Source organism: Coptis chinensis, chromosome 7 (assembly GCF_015680905.1).
Source record: "Coptis chinensis isolate HL-2020 chromosome 7, ASM1568090v1, whole genome shotgun sequence".
In the NCBI taxonomy this organism is placed as follows: domain Eukaryota; kingdom Viridiplantae; phylum Streptophyta; class Magnoliopsida; order Ranunculales; family Ranunculaceae; genus Coptis; species Coptis chinensis.
The window spans coordinates 94,979,651-95,000,259 of record NC_141462.1 but is presented as its reverse complement, the minus strand read 5'-3'; the positions used below and the strand labels follow the sequence as shown (position 1 = coordinate 95,000,259).

General features: G+C 37.1%; 2 long non-coding RNA genes across 4 annotated transcripts; one reads left to right on the top strand and one right to left on the bottom strand.

Moving 5' to 3' along the window:
• The first annotated feature begins 207 nt into the window (after positions 1-207).
• On the top strand, positions 208-19,934 carry LOC147490187 (uncharacterized). Of its 3 annotated transcripts, XR_015201518.1 has the most exons (8): positions 211-1,260; positions 1,356-1,549; positions 3,368-3,481; positions 5,064-5,154; positions 5,280-5,450; positions 5,690-5,779; positions 9,782-10,945; positions 19,017-19,934. It is a non-coding gene; the product is annotated as an uncharacterized LOC147490187 (long non-coding RNA). The 3 variants fall into 3 exon arrangements; XR_015201520.1 differs by having other exon boundaries at positions 213-1,549; positions 3,368-3,431; XR_015201519.1 differs by lacking the exons at positions 9,782-10,945; positions 19,017-19,934 and adding an exon at positions 6,386-6,490 and having other exon boundaries at positions 208-1,549.
• LOC147490188 (uncharacterized) lies at positions 10,490-11,313 on the bottom strand. The gene is made up of 2 exons (XR_015201521.1): positions 11,100-11,313; positions 10,490-11,018 (listed from the first exon to the last, which is right to left on the bottom strand). It is a non-coding gene; the product is annotated as an uncharacterized LOC147490188 (long non-coding RNA).
• Positions 19,935-20,609: the final 675 nt, after the last annotated feature.

The following is a 20,609-nucleotide window of genomic DNA, read 5'->3' as shown; positions in this document are numbered from 1 at the left end:
TCGTTACTGATGAAGGCATGCAGCAGCTTGACATGGATTTAAAAGGGTACAGCAGAACACAACTTAAAGATAAAAATTGTTCATATGTACATTCAATATATCTGTCACTGGATGTATCCTGTATATGCCCCTCGGCTTACAAGTATCTTGAAGCCAAAAGAACTCGCTCAAAATATGTTGCAATATTTTACTAATAAAAGAAAGAGAACAAGTACAACACCCCTCTACACAGCTTGATTTCGCACAAATTCTACTAATTCTACTAGACAACTACAAGAAAGTGCTCAAACTCTTGAATGGTGCATGACAGAATAATAGGCCCCTCTTTTGCTCTCTTATCTAAATCGAAGTCGAAAGCATCTTCCTTCCCTTTCTTGAGTACTAATGTTTGAAACAATGGCGAATACATATACTGAACAGGCATTCGGTATTCTTTATTCTCTTTTCCAACGCAAACAAGTGCAAAAGCTTTCGATTCTGAGTCACCATTCGAAACTGAGTCTGTATCAATGTTGTTGGTACATCCGGTTAGCTTCTTGAATGGTGAAAGAAGGAATTTCTTAAACTTTGCCATAGGTGACATGAATGGTATATGATGTTGCCTGAGAATATTTATAGAAGAGGAACAAAGCTTAGTTTTGAAGAAGTAATAGAACTTTCCGAGTCTTGGTATAGTTTGTTTTCACAACGGAGTCGTATTTAGAAATATGAATCACCAAGGAGTTTGAGTTTAACTACAATAGTAACATCAACAAACACTAATTTAGACGACTAACCCAAATCCAGGGTCCTGTTGTTATTGACAGACCCATTTGTGTTGGGCAGACCCCGGTCCAATTTGGGGTATGTATTTATGTTGGGCGAGAGTTTTGGGCAGACCCTGTAACCCAAACCCAAACATAAAAAAAAAAAAAAACCCAGTTACCACCCTTCGTAGAATTCACCAAAAACCTACCACCAAAAAAGCAAAATTTGCGCCAAATTAAATTCATCTCCTACTCTCCTTTAGCCACCATTTCTTCAGTTCGCTATTTCTTCAGTTTGTCTCAGTTGAACCTGAAACCAAGTATTTCTGGTGCTGCTTCAGAGGTAGGGAAGGGAGATTGTCATCTGATATAGAATTACCAAGTTCCGTCTTTTGCTCAAAATGTTTACTCCTTGCTGACCGATCTGCATAATGTGTTTGATAATCTTCCATATATTGGGAAGGCATTGGCTCATGCACAAAAGATGCTTCACAATGTTGATAACGGAGAAAAGGTAGATACCCAACGCCTATTTGAGGTTTGGTTAGTTTCTATGCTACATTTGTTGCTGGTAGTTCATTAGTTATGGATTTTCCACTTGAATATCAGAAGTTATGTCAGATCGACACCAGGAAACTGCTTTTCTTGATGGGAGTGATCGCCTCTGTGGTTTTGTTTCTTCAGTTCTTATCAATTCCATATGGAAATGTTCTGCTATCTCTCTTTCCTTCTAGCATGGTTCCGTCAATTGGAAAAAACCTCCCATTCAGCTGAAGAGTCTTCTCAGGACTCCTATATGATTGGTAATATTTCCTCGATCTACTCTTTCTATCCACTCTTATCTGTGAAATTCCTACAACCTATGTTTGGTTCAGTTAAAAATATAAGTATAAATTTTAGGCTATGCTAAGCTTTCTTTGATGGTTGATCAGCATTGCTGAATTTCTTCAAGTTTACAATATTACTTTTCATAATAACCAATTACAATCATTATATACGAATATGTACTGCACTAGACGTATCATGGCTATGTGGTCATAAAAGGAACTTGAACCTGTCTACTCTTCCGGCATGGGGCGAATAAGCATATTATTCTATTCCATGTTAGTGATTCTAAACTTAATTAGTCAACTCGCCCAAACCTCTGTAAAGGAAAATTGATAATCAGTCATGAGGAAAATTTTGTCACCTTCCCACTTAACATAAACTTTCTATGGCATATTATAAAAGTGTATTGTGAAAATATATTATTCCTAATATAGATATGAATCTCTAGAAATTTTGGCGTGTGTGGGATCTGTCAGTTGCGCATTGGCATCCTTAGTATATTAGTACTCATAAAAAGTAGCATTCAGTGAAAGTTACATAACCATGGGATGGCCTAGGTTGGGTAGTGTTGAGAAGGTTAGACTTTCAAGATTTGCTTTGCATGGCTATATTATTATTGAATTCATTATTATTTATATTATTTATTGAATTGGTGACATACTTGAGTTTTATTGGCTATGGACATGGACATCGTTGTAGTTTAACATAGTTCACTTGAAATGATCATATTTGTTGTAAGCTTGCATAGATAAGAGAGGATGGATATTTAGTCCAAGTCATGACATTACCAGAAACTGACTTAAATGTCTTAATACCATCTATTCTTACTGAGTAGTCATTTCTGGAGGTTGTGTTCCTTACAATATATCATCAAAAAAGAAGATTCTCAGCCTCATATCATGGGGCCCTCACAGTGGGAGGTTTGAGCATGAGTGGTGGTTGAATTAAATAATCATTTGCAAAAGTATAAACTGTTGTCATGTTTCGTGTGAGAATATTACGTCTTGCATCAATTTAAATTATTATCTTACATAATCACAGTCATTCATACAGTATACACAGTTTGAGGTTAGGATTGCTGAGGGTCTTGGGGCTGTTTTGATTGCGTATCTATAGTCACTTCGTAATGGTGTTTATGGTGCTTATTTCACGGGTAATTCTCGGTTAGGTATTGGATCTATTATGAATCTGTACTTAAGTCATTTTGATTGCTATATCTAAAGCCATTTTTCAGTTTTGACCCATTAATGTGTAGATAACAATGTGATAATGTTGATTTATCCCATTAAACATCCAAGCCCTTCGCCAAAAAAGACACATGACAGCAAGAAAATATATAAATATTTGGCACGGGAGAAAGTTTGCATTAGTTGTTGAGCAAGAGGTAGTATGTTCGAGTATTTCCTGAAGTTTATTGAGCTGGAATATAGTGGCAACCCAGAATATAGTAGAAATTTTATCTCAGGATCTTTGGTTCTTTTTTCATGAGCTGCAACTTTTGAATCTTTTGTTTCTATGTTTTGATTTTTGGTAATATAAAAATTAGAAGCTTATTGTGTAACTTTACTTTACTGCATTATGGTTATCTTGAGAGCTGTTATTTGCTTTCCTGCACAGCAAGCACTCACAGGCCTTAAGAAACTTCACTGCAAAATTGATTTGTTTTGCCATATCCTGATGCTTTGGACCTCAAATGTGTGGTCTACATTCAAAACTAAAACAGAAGATTCTTCTCATTTTATGTTGTATGCCTTCCGCTAATAAAATAATTGCTTATTGTGGTTATCTCAAAGAAAAAGAAGATTTGGATGCGTGATGAGTTATGGGACACTGCACCTCACTATGGTGGCCGAAAAGGTACTTCCCTGGCAATGCAAGTTATCCATTCTCTGTGATGGGCACACATGGTATGTACTATTAAAGAAATTCAATGGAAAAATGTCCTTAAGGTTGTCCCTTAAGTGAACAAGACTGTTTAGCCTAAAAATTTGTTTATGCTTAGATTAGACCATCATTATCTGATGGTAGGCAAATGGGAAGACAAAGAGAAATTGTTATGCTAATTATGAAAAGGGAAAGTATACCCTAAAGGAGAAATAGTCAATAATTGTTTTACTTTAAGCATTAAGTTGTTTCTGTTACGTAGTTCCAGTAATTTTCACATATATGGTATTGTAATGTTTATACATGTATTTAACAGGTATTGCTTCTTCATAAACATAGATTTTCTTTGTCACGAGAATGATATTTTTTTTTTTTTAATATAGAATTGTTTTGACCTCACTATAGTTTCAAGTTCTTTTTTTTGTCACTCGGCATTTTGAAAAAAATGCTTCACCTAAGCTGACCCTCAACTTTTGGGACTATAGGTTTACCTTGATCTTACAACTCAAAATATCCCCCAACACCTAACCTAATCTATTTGTGTGATAAACTGGAACTGAATGGGCTGAATTTATATGGTTGGATTAGTATAGTTTCGTTGTTGTATCTGTTTCCGGTGGATGTGTTTGTTAAGGGGTCTCAATGGGTTGAAGGATATCACAGAGCAATCCAAGCTTCTGGAAATTCGTTGACATTGTATCTGTGGGTGATTTTGTCTGGGGTGTTTTACCTCCTCTACAATTAGTCGTCTTACCAGGAGCTGCTAATGCTTACTGTCTTTATTTTGTTACTGTTAAGATCGAAGGTCACACATGGCTATCAATAGATCCTTTGCTATTATTCGATTAATGCTTTTAGTGAACTAAGTCTGTCTACGAATAATGCTTTTGTCAAATATTAATATTTGACTGAACTCAATGATACTGCTTAGTCTGATTTCTCTGCATCTATCAATCCGCCAAAGTATGCTCTACTAAGAATAATTATTACATTATTTCTTACCCTTCTCTAGCTAATTTATTAGACTTTTGGTTTCTTTTTATTAGGAATTGGTTCCCCAAAACTTTTGGCTTCTTTCGATGAGGAGTTTGGATTATTTCGTTTTTGTCTATGTAGTGATTTAAAGGGTAGAGGTTAAATTCATGATTCGGTATGATTTTTTTTCATATGATGCATGTATTCGGCTTTATGTTCATGTTATAGTTGTACACGGAAAGAGTGACCATTTACCATTTTTGGCCAACGGAAAATTGTAAGTACTGGTGTGTGTGTATATATAGTTGAATGTAAAGCAAACTTCGAAACGTTGTCTTATATAAGGTGAGTTTTGACGAGGGGTTTATATATAGTTGTTTAATTAGTGGATGTTTCTTTTGCTTCTTTTGCTGTTACATTAGTTATTTGCCAGGTACACAATCTTGATACCCATAGACATTGCGTTGAGTTTGATCGACTCCCTAATAATTGTCGAAACATGAGATAAGAGTGCTTAATATATGTGAATGCTCAACAGTATGCCTGTTTTAAGGTATACCGTCATAAAGTTTTATAAGGCCAGTAATCTGTCATTATAGCTTGTTGATGGATCATTATAAATATACGCAGGGACTCTCTTCTTTATTATCAAATCTGATAATGCAATGCTACAAGATCTTTCTTGGCTTGGCCTTGAATGGGATGAAGGTCTACTTTGAAGGTCAGCTTTTCCACATTAACTGTTTTTCTAATCTATAACTGATTTTTATATTAGAAACAAATGGGAGCTCTTTGCTTCATTTATTGTCAAGTGTGGTAGATGATTATATCACATTGGCTGTGCAGGTCTTGGTATTGGTGTGATCACATTTGTATATACTTCATTATACTTCAGTTTTGTTCCTTGGTGGAACGAATTATCTGATGTGGCCTTTTTGTTAAGCCAAAGATGAGAGATGCTTTGCTGTTCTAGAGCAATTGGCCTGATTCTACTCTAGATACATCAAGTTTGCATTGGTAAGTTTTTTTGTTCAATTGTGAATAAAAGATTTAAGAATTTTCTCTTATGACCGCTTCTTTGAAGTGGAAGCTCATCATCCATCGTAGTTTATGTCCTTCAAGTATAATTTAGAATAACTGTTTCCCTACATTTATGGTATGTGCAGTCTTCAAGTTTTCAATCATGTTGTGAAATGAGTTTCCTCTCTTCTAATTATGTACTATGTACCTACATTTCTGTTATGATAATACTACAGGTGGATGCCCTGTGATCAAGGGCAACCAGTGGTCCGTCTACAACGTGGATTCGTGTCAATGAGTAGAAGGTTTAATGGTCTAAACTTAAGGTACTTAACTTTAGAAAATTTGTAGTATACGTCTTATTAACGGTCACGGTATTAATTGTTATTTTCTAACAAAAATGCAAGTCTGAATTTCTTCTGACATTTTGTGAATGAACTGTGTTATTCACGAAGATCGAGTCCATCAGAAAGAATTCTTTGTGAATTTTTGAAGTTTGTGAGGAAACTTTGTTCTTAAAGTTTGCATTAGAAACTGGCTCTGTTCACATTTACACATGCAGATACACTTATACACCTAAAAGAGGTATGTAGTGCGTTGTGCGCAAGTAGAACTAACCCAGATTCACCAAAGATACATCCATTACATAAAAAAATAAACTAAGAGGTTATCGGTATTACTATACTCCATAACTTCATGGGTCCACTTCATTATTCAAATTGATGACTGAATAAGAATGATGAGAACATAGATTTGTTGTGTTTGAAGGCTTAAGAAGAGGCCGTTAGGGAATTTATAGGAGCAACTTTGTAATGTAGTTTAGGTATTTCTTAATTGTGGACTTTGAATGAACCATATCATTATATTATTATTATTATTTGTAGGATGAACCATTCAATTGTTGAAAAAATGAAAAAGAAACTATTCCACAGGGTTGGGACAGAGGGAAATGTGTATAAACAAGGTGTGGCAAGCTTTGGGCCAGAATGCACCATAGGCTAGGATGTGAACAAATGCATAAACTGATATACAAGGTGTGGTAAAAATAGTTATTATCTATAATTTTTATGTTACCTTACCCTTTCAGTCGTCTATAATTGCAACATAGAATGAATTGACTCGACCTATAAGATTTTCTTCTAAATTTACATCCCTTGCATTGAGTGCTTAGGGATGTAATTTCAAGTTTATTAGTCTACACTTTTTTTTTTTTTGAAGTAAGGGAGTTGATGTATTTAATCTCTTCTGATCTTCACATCTCTCTTCTATTTAATGTGGATATCAAAGTCTTTGCTACTTAATCATAGTCAAATTTTTAGCATTTAGAAAAATTGGTTAGGGGTCTCCATTAAGTAATCTAGGAGATGTCAAACCTGAAATGAGATTTAGAATAACATTTTGCTCGAGGTTTCACAACCCAATTGTTTCCCAGTTGAGTTTTTTCGGACCAGTAGACAACATTACTAATAATGAAGAATAGGGGGATAACAGGAATTTATTCAATTTAAAAGAAAGTTTCAAGAACTGAGTTTTATATTTCAAAAATATGTCGATGAGCCTAAATGTAGAAAAATGTTTAGCTTAGTTCACATGTTAGTTGTGTTGCACAATTGCATTGTCGAGGATGCAACAACAGCCAAAGGAGGCTTCTACTTTTTGTAGCGTGGCTAGAGTATACTAGCTACGAACCTGTAGACATGCATGATGTTTTTATCATCACTTAGACCTTAGAATGGTAATTGTTATCCTTTGTTCTCCTAAAGGACCTTGCTTGGCAGGCATTTATATCATTGAGAATCAATAGAAATTTTAACTTGCATTGATGTTGGTTCTCCGACTCTTAACCTTGCCTAAGCTACCATTAATTGGGCACTCTATTTATTTTTTAACTAAAGAGAGGATTTTATAATTGTGGGAAGAGGTGAAAGTGACTGAACCGCGCGGCTTTGGAGCTGTATATATAGAAGTAGCACGCGGCTTTGAGAACACCGCGCGGTTTTGCCAAAACCGCGTGGGCTTGGGCCTGTCAGTTGGGCTTTAGTGGCGCGGTTTTGGCAAAACCGCGTAGTTGCTTGGTGTTTTTTTTATGTTGCTCCTAAAGTTGCTTGGTGTTTTTTTGGTTTGGTGTTTGGTTTGGTTCAAAATTTTGGTGTTTTTTTGGTTGCTCTGCTAAAGATGCTCTTAGTCTTCAACTCTTCATTTTCTTTTCCTAAATTTTTCATTTGTTTTTTTTTCATTTTATTATTCTCTCCTTTTTTTAATGTGGGGTCAAAGCATGAGAGAGGACTATGGGACACGTGGACCAATACAGGCGAGTGTCAACAAACACACGGTCAAGCCTTTGTGCAACAAATTGGGACTCCATAAACAAGCCCTTGTGCAAGAGATATTGTATTACTTAACTATGATTAGGTGATACAAGTCATGAGATGAACTACTTGTGTGTTTGCCTCTTATCCTGTCACATGTTTTACTTCGCTACTGTTTGGTTGACCATTTACATCTATATACTCATTTTTGATATCATACAAAAAAAGAAAAAAAATTCAATAAGCAAAATTTGTAAATAAAAACTTAAAAACAAATAAAAATTCATAAACAAATAAAAGGAACAAAAATTCTAATTAAATATTGAATACATAAGTACTCAATTGATTTATACAAAAAACATCCTCAAAAAAAGGATAATCCCAATTTGATAAATAATGTGAAGATTTAAACACCATTTTTTGGAGAAAAAAAAATTTAATGAGAGAAAATAAATAAGGTGGAGAGAGAGAGAAAATGCATAAGGTTTATGGTTCTATTATTAGGATTTCCATGAAAGAGAGAGAGATAAAGAGAGGAGGGGGAGAAAGAGAGAGTGAGAGAGCATTCTTTAAGTGTTTTTCTTCTTATTATTATTTTTCTCTCTCATGGATAGAAAACACGATTTAGCAAATTTGGGATTTTCCTTTGGATTTGCTTATCCACACTTTTGTGTTCCCGCAATTCAAGGGGCTTACTAGAGTATCCACGTTTTAGACACCAAACACCTATATAAGGTAAACATGACTGCCACATCACCAATTCCTGAATATATACTCTCTGTTCGCAGTTTCACACTGCCAAATAGAGCAAGAGTGACCCCTGTCTCCCCTTTGTACTATATGGGGTTCCTCTTTTCTCTATTTCTCATCCTAAAATTCAAAACGAGGTTGCAAATTCGTGTGTGAAGAATAGTGGAGAGATTGAAGAGAAACAAAAAGAAAGTCATGTGGAGAAAGAAAGAAGATTATTTCAGAATTTATCTACTGGTTTTTGGTTGCTGTCAACGATTACTACAGATTCATATAATTTAGCAATGGAGTTTGGTGTTTGTTATTTTGGTTGGAACTATGAAATCTGTGAGATGATGAGTGGTTCTATTCTGTTGTCGTTGTTCGCTAATGTAATTTGGAATGCTTAGATTGATGAATTTAGAAAAGAAGTGTTAGTTTCTAATACCTTTATTCTAGAAAAATGTTCTTTTGATTGTTGCTTTATTCTTGATGTGTTTTGGGGTTTACAAGGCCATACATATAAGAAAACAATTGGAGTAGATTATCTGAGAAAGAGAACACCTAAACTTCGGCACCACTTGCATTTGCTGTTTCTGAGTGGTTATTCTAGAAACAATGTTACTAGTTTTATTCTAGAAAATTGCTCCTTTTTCTTCTTGTAATTTATCTCAACCCATTTTATTTGGTCCTTTTCCTTTTGGTCTTCAATGTTACTAGTACTTCTCTCAGTTTTTGTTTTCTTTGGTTTTAAGTTCATCAATGTGTGCTTCATCTTTAATGATCTGGTCAGTGGGTTTTTTTTACCGGCCTGTACTTGTTTCACAGTTCATTTTCAATTAATATTTTTCATGTGGTTTTGTTGTTCTCATTTTTGGAAACTTTTTATGGGTTTTTGGATTTAATATATACTTATGTTTGACTAATTAAAAATGGGGTTTCTTGTTTTGTCATGATTAGATTTGGGTTTGCTCTTTTTTCTTGCTTTTTAACTGTTTTATATGCTTATCAAACAGATTTGTTCTTATTATGGTCAGATCTTTCCATGAGGTTTTTGGATTCACTATGTGCCTGTGGTTATCTATGTTTAATAAAATGGCATTTTTTTGTTGTTCTCATTCTGTTCAAATCTTTCCATGGGGTTGTTAGATTCATTATCTGGTTGCATTTCTTTGATAAATTTGCTTTGGTTTCTTCTGCCTTAATCTGATTTGGGTTTGTTTTGTTTGTTTGGTTTAGTGGCTAGGGGTTCTTGTTACAATTTGATTTGGGTTTGTTTAACGATAGCAGGAACTTCAGTAGCGGTGGGGCTCTTAATCTGATGACTGATGATTGGGAAGGGAGAAAGGATACTAGTCCCCAAGCAACAACACTTTCATCACCTTTTGGTGTCTTGCGCAAGACAGTTACTTCACCATCAGACAGCAGCAGTGGCAACAGTCCCACATACAAGGCTGCAGCTAGAACAGAGATTGCTCTTCAATGGATGAACCACAACAAATGAGTATCTTGAGAAAGCCAGGAGGGTCTCTCTAGTGTCTAGGGTCCTCTTAGAGCAATTTTGTGGGTTCTTGTTACTTATTTGAACTTCACAGCTTTTCTTCCCCCTCCACTTTTGTGATTCAGAACATATCTACTGAATTGTCCAACTCTAAAAGTGCTCACCTTTGCTACGTAGCAATTCCAACAGGAAAAGATGATGGTGGATCTGCTCCTTTAAATAGAAGCACCGAGCTACATTGTAAAAGACAAATTTCCAGGAAGCAAAGTTTTTGTATTCATTTGCCTAGGGTCCCCTTTCAAAGTCGTCCATCTTGTATTGAAAGTGCTTGTATTTGCATTTGCTAGTAACATCAATGGGTTGCATTTGCTGTTTTATATAAAACTTTCTTAACAGGAGCAAGTTCCTGTCAACAAACAGTATCCCGTCACTCAATAGTGAGTCCCAAACTCCCAATGCACCATTTGAGTGCCAAGCTCCCAATGCACCATTATGTCTTTAGAGTAAAGCATATATTTAGTAGTAAGGGACTACTGAACCGTACTAAATATACATCTAGGAAAAATAACTGAGTTGTCCTGGTAATTTTCCAAAGTGATGCCCTCTGTTGCGTCCACCTCTGGAGGGACAATAACTGCTACTAGGAAGTGCAATGTTGGCCCTGATGTCAGCAGCAGTTTCGTTAAGTCGAACTGGGAGAAAGCCATGCTCATCTTTTAGACATACTTGGCCACAGACTTCGCACACATTTTCAAGCTCACTGCATGAATGACATAACTCTGTCTTTCTAATATCACCGCATACAACTATCCACTTAACAACACAAAACGGCCGTTTACAGATCATACAATCCCTGTCCCAATTCCCTTTTTTCAGTCGAGCCTTCATGTCGGGGGAGATGCACGACCGGCAAATATTTGATCTGAAATTGAAATTGAAATCGAAATTGGCAGGTATTGTGCTCATCTTCCAAGTTTAACTTTTTTAGTTTGCTCTCGTTCTTCCAATTAGATTTTAGCCTTAAGACTGCCAAGAAAAAAAATAGTTAGAGCCATCATCAACACCATTGCTAAATTATATGAATTTGCAGTAATTGTTGATAGCAACCAAAAACCAGGAGATAAATTATGAAACAATTTTCTGTTCTTGCTCTTTCTTCACATGACTTTCTTTTTGTTTCTCTTCAATCTCTCCACCATTCTTCACACGCGAATTTGCAATTTCGTTTTTAATCGGAATTTTAAGATGAGAAATAGAGAAAAGAGAAACCCATGAGAGTAAGAGAGTCAGAGGGAGAGACAGGTCTATGTTTGGAGAGAAAATAGGAGAGAGGGAGGAGTGAAAGAGTTTTGAGAAAACCCTTCGCGAGATTATATTTTGAAATTTTGGTTTTTTTTTTCTTTTTTTCGATAAACAAATTTTGGTTTTTAAGTATAGGAGCGGGACTATATATATATATATATATATATATATATATATATTTTTTTTAGAGCATTTTTTTTGTTGAGAGCAAAGCATACAACGAAGCAATGCCCATGGTCTACATCAAACCTCAAGAACTTTTACTAACCGTGTGCGTAAATAATGTACAAAGGAAAAGCGGATCACATTAGACTTTAACCGGAAAGATTAATTATCAATTTTGACAAAAACATTTCCAAATCCTCAAAACTCATAAAAGAGGCGTTGATTTCAATGTGGTGTACACTTATATATGAGAATATGAGATAATGAGCATCATCTAAGAACAAATATTAAACGTCTTCATAGAATCTTACACAGTTGCAGAAAGGCTTCTTTGAATCAGAAAACTGTCATGTCCTATTATAAAGACATGCGAGTAATTACTTTAGTTATATAAGGGTAGGATAGTATTTCTAATAGAGTGAGATGCAATAGTAGTTAGACAAGTGTAAGGCTAGTAAGAAAAGAAATCTCTTGTATTAAGGGAAGAGGAATGTATGAAAAAGAAAAGAAGAAAGAAAGAGAATAGAAGCAGCTCTAGTTTTCCAGGAAAACAGAGATAATTTTTAAGTGTTTTGTTTCTGTTTAAGTTTTGTTTCTGTTTACTTATCAGAATAGAACAATTGGTATTCAGAGCTTATGTTTCTAGTGACCATGACACTAAGTGAAGTGGAAAAACTAGCTAAAGGAACACAACACCAAGTTGATGAGATGCAAGGGTTAATGACTCAAGTCAACGACAGATTAATCAAAGAGATCCAAGCAAGAGAAGTAGCAGAAAGGAAAATGGAGGCGAGACTCGAACTTTCAGATAAGAAGTTAGACGCTAGATTTGACCAGCTGTTGAAAATAATGAATGACAAAGGGAAGAACACCACCGTAGCAGCTGAGTTGCCCGAACTCCTCTAGAAACCACCACTGAAGCTGAACAATCGGCAACTTACTCAAGACAAAAGATTCCAAATGACTGGAATGACTATGGTAATCTTCTTAAAAACCCTAAGTTAGAATTTCCACGTTTTGACAGCACTAATCCTCGTGTGTGGGCTAGGAAGTGTAATAAGTTTTTTCACTTGCATCCCATGGATGATAAAAAAAGATTAGTATAGCATCACTATACTTTGAAGGAAGAGCAGATTCATGGTTCCTGACTTACCAAGATGGGAAGGAATTAGTAGATTGGAATACTTTAGTTGAAGTCATTTGTGATCGATTCGAATTGGTAGGCCAAGAGAACTATGTCGGCAGTTTTAATAAACTGATTCAAGTGGGTACGGTGGATGAATACTTTGAGCAGTTTGAAGAACTTCAAGCTCTTAGGGTGAGTAAAAATAAACAGTTCAGTGAAGAGTACTTTGTTCTTAGTTTTCTTAGTGGGTTGAAAGATGAATTGAAAGCTTCCGTTCAAATGTTTAAACCTACCAATCTGAGTAATGCATTGTACCTCGCAAGGATGCAGGAAGTGGCATTGGATGCCCAGGTTAGGAAAGCAACAAAACCTATACAAAAAAACTACACCAACACCATATCATATTTTTCCACTCCATCTTACCAGACTAAACAACCCACAACCTCCAATCCCCTTCCAAAAGTCCCAAACACCATCAAACCATTGAATACCACCCCAAGTAACTCCAATAGTGCAAACACCACCTTACCACCCATTAAATGACTCACGCCAGCACAAATGAGAATCAGAAGAGAAAAGGGACTTTGTTATAATTGTGAGGAAACTTACAAACCTGGACACAAGTGTACAACTCAACACTTGTATATGTTGGTAGGGACAGAAGAAGATCATGAACCTATGGAAGACGACTGCGAGGAAGAACAGATATTACAGCAAGTAGAAACGGATATGGAGATTTCACTCCATGCATTAACAGGGAATGTGGGGTAGAATACCATACTGAATCCCGTGTTTAATAAAAAGAGACCCATTATTGTGTTAATAGACACCGCAAAGACACACGGTTTCTAGACTTCGGAAGTGGCTAGACAGGCTGGATGCAAGATTGAACCAATAGCTCACATGTTAGTTACAGTTGCTAATGGTGAGAAGACTATTAGTAAAGCTATATGTCATAAATTGAAATGGGAGATGCAAGGACATTCATTCGAAGATGACATTAACATACTACCATTGGGTGGGTGTGACATTGGTCTTAGGTGGTGACTGGCTGAAGCAGTGTGGAGATGTGATACTTAACCTTCAGAAGCTCCAACTAACTTTTAAAAGGGGAAGCCAGAAGATAGTACTACGAGGAGGCCCAGAGGTTGCTTCTCTAAAAATGATTACCGCAAAGGCCTTATCAAAATTTCTGAAAAAGAACATTCATGCTCTTGTGGGTCAAATATTTTCCATCACGATTCGCCATCAAGCCCCGAAATCCAAATGAGGTAGTTCCTTTACTCCAAGAATTTGCTGATGTATTTCAAGAACCTCAAGGTCTTCCTCCTTCCAGAACATTAGACCACCATATCCTACTAAAAAATGATGATGAACCCACCAACCAAAGACCGTACAAGCATCCTTACATTCATAAGGCGGTTCTCGAATCATTAATGAAAGAAATGCTACAATCTAGATTGATTCAACCCAGTCATAGCCCATTTGCTTCGCCTGTGTTATTAGTTAAGAAAAAGGATGGGACATGGCATTTCTGTGTGGATTATAGGAAGTTGAATGATATGACAGTGAAGGATAAGTTTCCCATGCCAGTTATAGATGAATTACTAGATGAGTTACATGGGGCTTGCATTTTTTTCCAAATTAGACCTTCGATCAGGTTATCACCAGATTTTGGTACATCAAGAAGACATCTACAAGACAGCATTCAGAACTCATCAAGGCCACTACGAATTTAAGGTGATGCCCTTTGGACTAACTAATGCTCCAGCTACATTCCAAGCCCTAATGAATGAGATTTTCAGTCCTTTTCTAAGGAAGCAGGTATTAGTGTTCTTTGATGACATACTAGTATATAGTACCAGTTTGGACGAGCATTTACTCCATTTGAGACAGGTTTTAGATACACTGAGGCAACATACACTCTATACAAAGGCTTCTAAATGCACTTTCTCACAATCTCAATTAGAGTATTTGGGTCACTTAATCACACCTGAAGGAGTAGCAGCTGATCCAGCCAAGATCGATGCCATGATCAATTGGCCAAAACCTAAAACAATCAAAGGGCTAAGAGGCTTCCTAGGTTTAACAGGCTACTACAGGAGGTATGTCCAAGGATATGGCAACATCAGTCGACCTCTCACTGATATGCTAAAGAAGAATAATTTTAAATGGTCCTCCGCAGCAGAAAAGGCATTTGATGAACCCAAAAAAAGAGCAATGACTTCAACACTGTTCTAGCACTCCCCGATTTCAAGCAAACCTTCATAGTGGAGATGCATGTGCACGAGGAATCAGGGCTGTTTTAATGCAAGGAGGCCGATCCTATCGCTTTTTTAGTAAGGCATTAGGTCCTAAAAGCACTAGGTTTTTACCTACCTATGAGAAAAGAACTCCTTGCAATTGTCATGGCAGTAACAAGATGGAGATCCTATCTACAAGGGCACCACTTTATAGTTCACACAGACCAGCAGAGTATCAAATTCTTTATGGAGCAAAGAATTACAACTCTCTTACAACAGAGGCGGCTTACCAAACTATTGGGCTTTGATTATGAAATAAGGTACAAAAAGGGGAAGGAAAACACCGCAGCTGACACACTTTCAAGAGTAGTGGAAGAACAAGGAGAATGTCATCTTATGACTGTGGTACAACCACAATGGATAACAGAAGTGTCCCTTAGTTATGCTCAAGACGCGACCCTCCAACAACTCATCTCTCAAATCATGGTTGGACCAACAAGTTTCCCACTGTACTCTTATGATGCAGGTGTCCTCCGATACAAGGGTAAACTTTATATTGGTAGTAACACTGCCTTACGGTCCAAGTTGTTAGCAACAATCCATTCTTCTGCTATAGGTGGTCATTCTGGTATTCAAGGAACTTATCTCAGAGCCAAGACCTACTTCTACTGGCCAGGTATGAAGAAAGATGTACTTCAATTTGTAACTACTTGTGATGTCTGTCAGAGGTGCAAGGGAGAACATAACTTTCCTGCCGGACTGCTTCAGCCATTGCCTATTCCAAAAGATGCTTGGCGTGACATTAGTATGGACTTCATTGAAGGTTTACCCAAATCGGCAGGCAAAGATGTTATTTTAGTTGTAGTGGACAGATTCACCAAATATAGCCATTTCTTGGCTCTTAGTCATCCTTATACTGCTTCTTCATTGGCTACATTCTTCATGGATCATATCTACAAACTCCATGGCCTTCCCCAAACCATTATTTCTGACAGAGACAAGGTTTTCATCAGCTCTTTTTGGTAACATTTGTTCAAGGCATTGGGAACTGAACTACATCTCAGCACAGCTTACCACCCTCAAACTAATGGACAAATTGAACGCACGAATGCCTGCTTGGAAGCTTATTTGAGATGCATGATCGGACACACACCACAACATTGGGTATGGTGGCTCTCTTTGGCGGAATGGTGGTTCAACACTAACTTTCACACCAGCCTCAAGATGTCACCTTTCACAGCTTTATATGGATACACTCCACCTCACCTCGCCATCCCCTGCACAATCACCACTTCGTGGCGGTAGAAAAGACTACCTCAAACAGAGGCAAACCATGGTGGACATGATTAAAGATGGTTTAACTAAAGCTCAAGAACGTTATGAAGCATTTTGCGGACAAAAAGAAGCGAGAGATCGTTTTTGGTTGGTGATTGGGTCTATTTGAAGCTCCAACCCTACGGGCAAACTTCCATCTCAATTAAGGGAATTTGAAGCTTTCGACCAAGTTTTATGGTCCATTTCGTGTCGGCAAGAGTTGGTGCGGATTGCTTACAAACTCCAATTACCACCGAGTTAAGAATCCATCCAGTTTTCCATGTATCTCAACTTCAAAGAAGCTAGGTTCCATTGTAGTGCCATCTCCTCGGCTCCCTCTCAATCGACCCGGACAGGACAATTCAAAATGGAACCCATAGCCATCCTATCTCATGAGACTCATCCCAAGGAACAACCAAGGTGTAGCTCGAGGTTCTTATCCAATGGTCTCATACCTCTCCGTGATGATGCTACCCGGAAGATTGGGCGAACATCACCACACACTATCCTCACTTTAATCCTTGAGGACAAGGATTCTTAAGGAGATGGCATTGTCATGTCCTATTATAAGGACATGCGAGTAATTACTTTAGTTATATAAGGGTAGGATAGTATTTCAAATAGAGTGAGATGTAGTAGTAGTTGGACAAGTGTAAGGCTAGTAAGAAAAGAAATCTCTTGTATTAAGGGAAGAGGAATGTATGAAAAAGAAAATAATAAAAAAAAAGAATAGAAGTGGCTCTAGTTTTTTAGGAAAACAGAGATAATTTTAAGTGTTTTGTTTCTGTTTACTTATCAGAATAGAACAAAAACACAAATTATACAATCACCGAACATAAAAGTCAGAAGAGCTATACAAAAAATAGCAGCAACACAACTCCATTGATCTGAAAATGCTCCTAACTCATTGTGCTAGAAAGCTTCACCGTTTTAAAGGGTCGAGAAATCCCATGAATCACAAACTCCTTCGGATATCTGGTGCAGTAATCTCAACGCCATTGATACCAAGTACCCCCTTGGCATTATAATCCTCTGTTACTTCCAGGTCATCCCCATTAAATAATGTCCTTAAAGAAGCTTTCGCAGGCATAGAAACAAGTTCTCTGCACTCATATCTTTCAGGCAATATATGGAACCTCACTAGTCTCTCCAACATCGGCAAAGGCGAAGCAATGTAAGCGAAATCCGAAGGGGCAAAAATTGTAACAGAACTCAAATCGGTGTAATCAATAAGAATCCTATCAAGAACTGACCGCAACCCAATCGCAAACGAAACATACCCATTCGAGCTCAACTGCCTTATAGCACGATTCCACATGTTTCTTGCTTGGGTTACATTGGCATTTACACTCATATTTTGTCCACAAACATGCGATTTAATGAAACCCCAATCTTGTTTTTGCTCCAATGTATGATTAATCGAAAAGAACGGCGCGACAACCCCATGAATCTAATATAGCCCATGACTGAAAATATCAGGATGAGAAATCAAAACTCCATTGATTTCAACCAATCTTTCTTGATTGACAATCTTTGTGATAGAAAGATTCTTTCCATTAAGCAATGTAGGAACACAACTACCTTGGGGTTGTTTCAAAAGATCATCTAAAGAAAGCTTAACAGAAGAGGTATGATACCAAAGAAGATCTCTCATTAACAATGGAGGAAGAGAGATGTTAGAAATAGCTGTATCTTGAATAGCAAAAATGGTCGATGAAGAAGCTGGAAGGAAAAGTTTTGGTGAGATTTGTAGAAGTGTAGACATGAAATGAAAACCAGAGTTACGGAGTGGTCGAGAAGCGTTTGTGGAGATTTGATGGGTTATTAAAGAATCTTGGTTTGAAGAGAAAGGTGTTTGAGGTTTGGTGTTCGAGTGAGTTGTTGTGGTGATTGCTACAATGGCAAGTACGATTGAAACTGTTATGTAGATTGGTGCATGCCACCAGTGTGAACATGATGACGCCATTGTTGCTGGTTCTTGGGAACAAGAGGAAGAAGCAGAATGAGAGGAGAAGTAAAATTTTCAAGTTATTGTTTCTTGGGAGGGAAAGAAACGAGGTGTATTAGAGAATGAACAGCGGGAGATGAAGGTTTTTACGCTCTGCTTGGGATGCACGTGTCAGAGCAAGTGCTATGATGTGACCATTTTTCTTGTCATTAATTCAATACCAAATCTACAGTGCGCCCAACTTTATATGCAACTCATTGCGCAGTGACTTGGGTATCACGGTCTGGCTCAATTCAATGGAAGACAAAGTCTATGTAAGAGCTCCAAAATTTTAATATAGGTTGGGGTCACCTTATTGGTTAAGCTCCAAAAGACAAGGGTGCAAAGTGTGAAGTCCAATCATTGGTTAAGCTGAATTTAAAATTGCTTAGTAAGGATAAACGGCTAGGTATGTGCTATTTGTTTTGATGGATTCTTTATTTTTTGCTATATCCCTACATGTTTACCTTTTAATTGTAGTTAGTTATGTTGCACTTGCATTGTCACTGAAATTTACTCCTTTGGTTTAGGTAAAGTCTATCTAACAACGACATGAACACGTGTGTCAGTGTCCAACACACTGACTTACATTAACATGACAAAATGACGAGAAATTTCTAAAGTTAAGACGGGCTTCTGTGCATTAGAAGGGCTGAAGGGGACTTAATTGTCCCCAAACTGTAAGGAATAGATTCGTGAACCATGTAGATATTGTTTTACCATCTAATTCATCTTCACGCCCCTCGTCATTATGCCATTGATTGACCTTTTAAAATTACTTTGTGTTTTGTCATTATGTGTGTGTGTTGCCTGTTTTAGTTGGGGATGGACTTGATTTTTCATAATTGAATCTAACATTTTCATCATAAAATGTATTGCATCTGTAGGTGTTGATGGATTCAAGGAAGTTGCAAGGCTTGCAACTCATACTGTTCTGGCAGCATGTGGATTAGAACATAAGAAATCCATTGTCCGCCCCTTTCCTGACTCAGTATGCAGACATAATAATCAGACCAAGCAGCTTCATATGTCGAATCTAATGCCAAGTTCCCGTAGAGAATGCTTTTATGCCTTTGTAAAGGATACAGTCAAAGCTGTCTTGTCCGAACAAAAGTTCTAGTCTAGCAAGGTGTTAGAAGATGAGAGGTGGTGGCCCTAGGCAGAGTAAATTGCCTTTCTTACTGCTAAATATGAACTGAGACGAAACTTTATAGAGATTCAGTAGTGGCTTCTTGTCATGCCCCAAAACACTCTTGATTTTACCGATTAGAGGCACACTTTGCAGTCCCTTTCTTGTTTTGGCACCTTTTGAATGAGCGCCTTCAGTGTGGGTTACCAATGTGATGCCCAACTGAGAGCCCGTGCTTGTTGCAGTGAGGAGTTATTATGGTGAAATACATGTACATCCTCATCTTTGTTTGATAGGCTGTTATTATTTCTCACAGAAGGGACTTACTCTTCAGTCCATCCAGAAGGCATTTGTGTTTTTGATGCTGGAGGGTTTACCTGGGTGCTGGTGTTTGATTCTAAATATGCTGAAGCAAATTGGAACTCAAGTTGTGATGATTGTTAATTAGAGCTGGTCGTGGGCAGAATGAAGTTAAAGAATGTTGGCAAGCAGAAAGTGTTAGGTAGATGTTTGAAGTGTAATGGTGTATTACTGTTTTGTTTTAGTTTTAAACTATTTTGATTCTTGACCTTATAGTTGCTTTAGGGGTATCCATTTTTGCTGTATGTAAATAGAATTTTGGAGCAAGGAATTTATCCGATTCTTGTGCAAATAGAATTGTATTAGTTAAAATTCATTCACTCGGGGAGAGACTCATTTTGAAATGAATATCTACTAATCTTTTGACTAATTAGTATTCGACGTTGAGAATATATATTTTTCTCTGATCAGGAAGTTATATTTTGATTTGTAAACTTTTCTAGTCAGACTGTCACTTTTTTCCATGATTCAAATTCATTTAGCTTACAAGAGAGGTATTGTCCAGTTGTTCATAATAGATGATGCTCCTAAACAAATTAGCCTGCTGCAGTTTACTACATTGACATAATCATTTTTGCGCCAGCTTCTTGATATTGAATGGGGTCATGGGGAGCATATATATGATCCACTATAGCAAGTCTTCGCGATGATTGAAAGTAACCAATAAACTGATACTGTTTTACAGAGTAATCAATATTTTCCAGTGATATCTGCAACTGTTTTGCCGTTGGGAATGATTTCTACAGATTCAAGGTCCCAGACTCCCAGTCCCCATATAGTACTACAGCATCCTAGCATCGCTCTTCCTGTAGTCGGTACAATACACAATTCCTAGTATCTACAACAAATTTTGGTGAACTATCGTGACACAATTCATGTTAGAATAGTTGTATGAACACAGCAACTAAAGTAGAAACCGAAGGAACATGAGAGGCCAAAGAGCAATAAAGAAACAAGGACGCCAGGCATCGGAATAACCAAGGCGCCGGAT